The following is a 7500-nucleotide window of genomic DNA, read 5'->3' as shown; positions in this document are numbered from 1 at the left end:
TCTGAGTTGTTTACAATTATTGTGATAGAATATCCTCTCGTTCATTGTTTTGTGAGCCCTCTGGGTTTCTCTGCAGACAATTAATGAACTGCTATTTTAGAAAACAAATTGTCTCTTCTTGTACATGTTTAGTTTAGTCTTGGTTCCCTTAGGGAGAGAGAGAGAGAGAGAGAGAAGAGAGAGAGAGAGAGAGAGAGAGAGGAGAGAGAGAGAGAGAGAGAGAGAGTTGTTTAGAAGCATGTTTTCCTCATGGCATACAAATGTCATTGCTTAAATGTGCCATATCTACGTAGTTGTAGCCATTAAGACAAGGGTGAAACCAATTATTTCTCTATCGTGGATCAGAATTATATTAATCCAATAATAAGCAGAGAACTTTTAATAGACAGATATTTGTTAACAGGTAATAAATATATCTTATATATATATTATATATATATATATATATATATATATATATATATATATATATATATATATAGTATATTCGCCAACAATTTCCCTTCTTGATAATTTGTGTAACAAGTTACAAGCATGAACGTATGACTCAAAGGGAACGTGTCCAACGCCTGATGTCAAACACATTAAGACTACGGTTCTTGGAACACAACAGAAAAAAACGAAATTAAGAGAGAGAGAGAGAGAGAGAGAGAGAGAGAGAGAGAGAGAGAGGGAGAGAGAGAGAGAGAGAGAGAGAGAGAGAGAGACGTGCCGAATATTCTAATCTTTTGAATCGTCTTTTCTCTATCGTGGATCAGAATTATATTAATCCAATAATAATGTTGACTTGAATCTTCACAGGATTCATCTTATATCAATACCAATTTCCGACGCGTGTCTTTTTCTGATAAGGATAAGAATAAATTAATTCCTTCCCGTTAATGATTGCGTCATAAGCAGCAAGGTCTCCAATAACAGTTTCCATTAGTATTTTTTTAATTCTTTGATCCAATACTTATGAATAAACTAACAAGGCATTCAACAAAGAGCAAAGTACGTCAATGATTACTTGCATAAAGTCAGCAAACTTTATTCTGTACTTATCTGAATTTGATGATTAGTTGTCCGTTGATCAATTTACGAAGAAACGTGTACTGATGTAATGGAATAAGTTACTTTGAAAGTCAAACATGTAAAAATGTATATATTATATAAATCTATATATATATATATATATATATATAATATATATATATATATATATTATATATTATATATAAGTATGTGTGTTTTGTGTGTGTGTGTGTGTGTGTGTGTGTGTGTGTGTGTGTGAGAGAGAGAGAGAGAGATAGAGGTTATAAGGTTGCACAGTCTTTAACGCAACTTATACATGAGTTGTCTCGGGGATAACCAGTGCTGATGTTACCGAAGAAAGATACCCTTTCACATATTATAATTTTCATTGTTGTTTCTGTTATATTTTATGGCTCATATTATTTCTGATGTTTTTCCTACTATTGTTTTTTATTTCATGCTGTTATGTACATAATCAGGATGCTATACTCAGTTGTTGAACATTTCTCAATGATATATATTGTATTATATATATATATTATATATATATATATATATATATATATATATATATATAATATATATATATATGCATCGTATGTATACACAATATTTAAGTTTCTAGCGATAACGTTGTTGAATCCATGTATTGTCTTGACCCAAACTGAAGCTGAGCCCTTTTTTCATATATATACATACACAAGTACACACTGATATGTGTTTTAATATATATATATATATATATATATATATATATATATATATATATATATATATATAAATGTGGTAAACTGTCAGCATTAATTAAGTTTCTTTGCAGTTCCTCCGGTCCCTAGCTGCAACCTCTTTCATTCCTTTTATATTCTCTTTCTTTTATATTCTATTTCTTCCATCTGACTTGACATCTTTCTTTGCAATTGCTTCATGGTGCAACTGCGTGATTTTCCTCCTGTTACACCTTTCAAACCTGTTTTCTCTCAATTTCATCACTGAATGACCTCACAGGTCACAGCGTTTGGCTTTTGGTCTAAATGTTATATCTCTTCTTCCTCCGGAATAAATCATAGCAATCACAAACAAGAACAATTATGCAACCTCCTCTCAATGCTACAACGGAACGAATGTTAAAAGTTTCATGTAAAAAAAACTTGTACCAATGATATAAGTAACTCGCAACCGCTCGTTTTCCTATCATTCAGTCGTGGATTTTCCCGTTTTCCCTTTTCCTTACCCGACAAGCACGTAGGAAAGTGTCGAAGTTCATCCAAGCGAGATAATTACAGGAAATGCCAAACGCTGCCTTAGACAGACTGAACAGACTTCTTATAAATAACTTGGACTTAACAGCTGCGAATTGAATTTGAAGAACAGAAATTCATTTCGCAACTGTTAAGTTTAAGTTTTTTATAAGATGTCTGTGTAGTCTGTCTAAGGCAGCGTTTGGCATTTCCTGTAATTATTTTGCTTGATGAACTTCGACACTTCCTACGTGCTTGTCGGGTAAGGAAAAGGGAAAACGGGAAAATCCACGACTGAATGATAGGAAAACGAGCGGTTGCGAGTTACTTATATTATTGGTACAAGTTTTTTTTACGTGAAACTTTTAACATTCGTTCCGTTGTAGCATTGAGAGGAGGTTTCATAATTGTTTCTTGTTTGTGATTGCTATGATTTATTCAGGAGGAAGGAGGGATATGACATTTAGACCAAAAGCCAAACTATGTGACCTATGAGGTCATTCAGCGCTGAAATTGAGAGAAAACAGATTTGAGTTTTGAAAGGTGTAACAGGAGGAAAACATCGTAGTTGCACCATGGAGCAATTGTTAGGAAAGATGGCAAGTCAGATGGAAGAAATAGAATATAAAAGAAAGAGAATATAAAAGGAATGAAAGAGGTTGCAGCTAGGGGCCGGAGGAACTGCAAAGAAACTTAACTAATGTTGATAGTGCACCGCAAGAGGTGCAATGACGGCACTACATCCTTACAGTGTCGATTAATTCAGTTTTAAATGGAATTCGGAGACACAGTGTCAATGATCACCAATGCCAAAAAAGAAATAATCATATAATTGTACACACACACACACAACACACACCCCCCAACCCCCAAAAAAAAAAAAAAAACCACACACATATATATATATATATATATATATATATATATATATATATATATATACACACCACATAGTATAACATCGATATCTGGAAGAATTATTAGAAACGATCAATGTGGTTAGTTACATTATTATAAACAAACCAAGCTTCTTTCTCCATCTTAAAACTAGACTCGATTGATAACTTCGAGTTCAAACAAGTTCCCGAATATTACGTTTCAGAATTTCTTTTTTTATCTCTTTTGAATAAAAAAAAGAGAGAAAAGAAAAAAGATCATAGCAGACACTTGTTGCGCCCTTCAAAAGCTTCGGAGACGCTTCTCCACGGGAAGATTAAACAGGATCAAGGCGCCTTCTATGCGGATTCGGTTTCTCGATCCTCTTGAAAATGTAAACAAGGAAAGAGGATCTATTGTGCAAAGGAGGCTTTTGTACGCATGCGCCAAAGGGATACCGCAAGCCATAAATATTTAGAACAAACTGTCAGCTTTGTGTTTGCTCAAGATTCTGAAGCCTCAGGAGCGACTCAGTTCGGTTCAGTTTAGTCGGGTTTTCTCTCTCATTTTTGTAGAAGTTATTGAACATCCTTGCATCATTAGTGAACGTGGTCTAATAGCCGTTTTTTTTTTTGGTTTATATATATATATATATATATATATTATATATATATATATATATATATATATTATATATATATATATATATATATATATATGACTGGTAAAATGTTCTGTAACAACAGAATTCCATCTAATAAAAGGAGCCCATAAAAACACCAAAAATGTAGAGAGAAAAGTACTATATTTCAGAGACTGCTGTCTCTCTCTTCAGGTATATGAATGAGAAAATTACAGAAAAGGTGGTATTTATACCAAGAGATTCGTCCACAAGTAAGCCAATTTAGGTCACCAACCCCGCTGATAATCTTCGTTTAATCTTCTTAAGCGTTGGTTGAATGAACACTGGCGTCGACGATGTCCGATGTCCAATTCCCTTTTGAGATGTTCATTACCTGCTTCTCTTTTATTAAGGCCGATTCCATCATTTGACTCTTGTACGGCAGTTGCTGCTATAAATTACACGTGACATATTCCAGTTTATTCTATGGTTATGTTCATTTATATGGTTGAAAATAGCCGAGTTCTGTTGTCCATACCTAACTGACCGTTTGTGTTGTATTAATCTCTGGGGAAGTGATTTACCTGTAAATCCGATGTAAGATTGGTCACAGTCCTGGCATGGGATCTCAATATACCCCAGAGTCTTTGGGCGATGTCTTTTGTTGGATGTTAATCAGGGATTTGGTTTCTAAGGTATTTGGGTAGGTAAATGCAAAAGGGTTGGATTTCCCAAGGGTGTGAGTTACTCTCTTAATCGTCTCCAGGTGGGGAAGGGGAATTTTTATTTTATTGTTGGGTGTGTCTCTGGTCTTGTCTTTAGGGGGTCGGTAGAAAATTACGTTTGCTTTTTGAATTGCTTTCTCAATTATATGGTCAGGATACTTTAAAGATGAAAGTTGCTTGCGAATTAGTTCAAATTCTTTTTCCAGGAAAATCTGGGGAACAAATTCGTAAGGCTCTTAAAAATAGGTGCTAGCTACACCTATCTTTGATATTATTGTCATGATAGCTAAAGTAGTGAATATATGAAAGTTGAGAACGTTGGTTTTCTGTATTCGGTAAATTTGTATTCCTGGTTTCGTTTGCTCTTGACAAAATATAAGATTACGTTGAATTATGTCCCTTTGCATTCACTAATGATTTTTGTGCACTAATCATTCGGGGGGAATCATTCTACAAGCAAAAATTCGGGTGTAGTATGGGTAGTCCTTTAAGTCCTATTTTAGCCAATCTGTACATGGAATACTTTGAAACTACAGTAATAAATGCAATAAAACCCAAAAAAAAAACATTGCTGTGGTGAGATACGTGGATGACATACTAACATTTTGGGATAATAAGTGGGTAATTTTAATGAATTCCTCTCAAAATTAAACGCATTAGTGCCCAGCATCAAATTTAAAGTTGAATGGGTAAACAGACAACAAAATTCCTTTTCTTGATGTTTTTAATAATCAGAGACACGACAGAATACAAATTTAACCATATACAGAAAACCAACGTTCTCACTTTCATATATTCACTACTTTAGCTACATGGACAATAATATCAAGATAGGTGTAGCTAGCAACCTATTTTTAAGAGCCTTACGAATTTGTTCCCCAGATTTCCTGGAAAAAGAATTTGAACTAATTCGCAAGCAACTTTCATCTTTAAAGTATCCTGACCATATAATTGAGAAAGCAATTCAAAAAGCAAACGTAATTTTCTACCGACCCCCTAAAGACAAGACCAGAGACACACCCCAACAATAAAATAAAAATTCCCCACCTGGAGACGATTAAGAGAGTAACTCACACCCTTGGGAAATCCAACCCTTTTTGCATTTACCTACCCAAATACCCTAGCCAAATCCCTGATTAACATCCAACAAAAGACATCGCCCAAAGACTCTGGGGTATATGAGATCCCATGCCAGGACTGTGACCAATCTTACATCGGATTTACAGGTAAATCACTTCCCCAGAGATTAATACAACACAAACGGTCAGTTAGGTATGGACAACAGAACTCGGCTATTTTCAACCATATAAATGAAACATAACCATAGAATAAACTGGAATATGTCACGTGTAATTTATAGCAGCAACTGCGGTACAAGAGTCAAATGATGGAATACGGCCTTAATAAAAGAGAAGCAGGTAATGAACATCTCAAAAGGGAATTGGACATCGGACATCGTCGACGCAGTGTTCATTCAACCAACGCTTAAGAAAGATTAAAGGAAGATTATCAGCGGGGGTGACCTAAATTGGCTTACTTGTGGACGAATCTCTTGGTATAAATACCACCTTTTCTGTAAACTTTTCTCATTCATATACCTGAAGAGAGAGACAGCAGTCTCTGAAATATAGTACTTTTTCTCTCTACATTTTGGTGTTTTTATGGCTCCTTTTATAGATATATATATATATATATCTATATATATATATATATATATATATATATATATATATATATATATATATATATATATATATATATATGCATCTCAGGATGACCCTGCCCTCTGTATGAAAACTTTCCTTAATGCATAATGAAGTTATATAAAAAAAAAAGAAACGAAAACAAACTGAAACATCGTTATGAGTCAGATTATCAACACTTCCTAGTGAGTTTATTGCTTTATGATCAGGATAGTAGACTTTTTTGAAAGAAATTTTTTATTCTGAGGTCGAAGGCATCGAAAATATCCTGCTGTATTTGTTGTATGATTATCATGGTCTGGAGAGTTTGAAAGGTTGTTTTTTATTTGTTAATTAATCAGTTTCTAAAAATCTGGTGTTGATATCGCCAACCAAATCCTAACGACGAGAGATCGCGACCAAGAAACTAACGACAAATGGATAACCGGACTTGCTCCACTTTACATAAAGTAAATAAACTCAATATATGCAAGAATGTGAAGTGTGTATGTGTGTGTGTATGTGTGTAAGGAGAGAGAGAGAGAGAGAGAGAGAGATAGAGAGAGAGAGAGAGAGAGAGAGAGAGAGGTATGTTTGTTGGGAAGGACGAGAAGATGGAAGGTCCTTGAGCTAGTGGTGCCCTTTGCGTTAGTGCCAGCCGCTAGAAACCTCCAGAACACCGTCTGTCTGAATGAAGGGTGTTGGAGGTTCAGGGAGGTGGCATCGTGAGGGGACCAGAAAGGAACCAGTTCCACTCGGCGGTCTGTCAGGGGAACATCCCCATGGGTGTAAAACCATAGCGCTTGCGAAGAAGGTTCGCTCTCTTACAAGTAACACCGATCATTCCATATTTTAGTGGTGCAAAAAGTTTGTAATGAGTGATTAGGGAAGTGTATTTCTTTTTCCTCGCATATATGGGCAATCAGTGAGCTGTCGAGGATATAAATAAGTCATATTCGTCTGAGTAGGTAAGTCTGTAGTACCACTGTCCCGCCCTGTTTCGTTTCTAGCAGCCATGTAAACACCCATTGTTTTTTTCTCTGGTACCCGAAAGAAAAGTGACCAATACCCCATTGATACTCTAACTGCAAATTCGCGGATGAAATCAGGTTCGAAGACCTTCCATCCTATTGGCTGTTTCATTCACCTTCACTTACAACTCACCAGCTGCACACCGAGTGCCACTACACCCACTATGATATTCACCTATATCCTTAAGGCTCTCTCCCGCTTCTTAGATATAAATGCCTCTGTATTCAATACTTCTTTACATATGTGTTATCCAGCAGTTGCTGTCTTCCTCTCTCCCTTGTAACACTTGCGAACTAAATGCTTGTTTTACT

General features: G+C 35.4%; 1 protein-coding gene across 1 annotated transcript in view; it reads left to right on the top strand.

Moving 5' to 3' along the window:
• The first annotated feature begins 6785 nt into the window (after positions 1-6785).
• Positions 6786-7500, top strand: part of LOC135221706 (techylectin-5B-like) — a 20480-nt gene continuing 19765 nt past the window's right edge. Inside the window, exon 1 of the mRNA XM_064259461.1 lies at positions 6786-7125. The gene's annotated coding sequence lies outside the window, so the exon portion shown is untranslated. The remainder of the gene's footprint in view (positions 7126-7500) is intronic.

The sequence above is a fragment of the Macrobrachium nipponense genome, chromosome 3, assembly GCF_015104395.2.
Source record: "Macrobrachium nipponense isolate FS-2020 chromosome 3, ASM1510439v2, whole genome shotgun sequence".
In the NCBI taxonomy this organism is placed as follows: Eukaryota; Metazoa; Arthropoda; class Malacostraca; order Decapoda; family Palaemonidae; genus Macrobrachium; species Macrobrachium nipponense.
The sequence above is the reverse complement of the archived record's forward strand: the minus strand, read 5'-3'. Positions and strand labels throughout refer to the sequence as shown.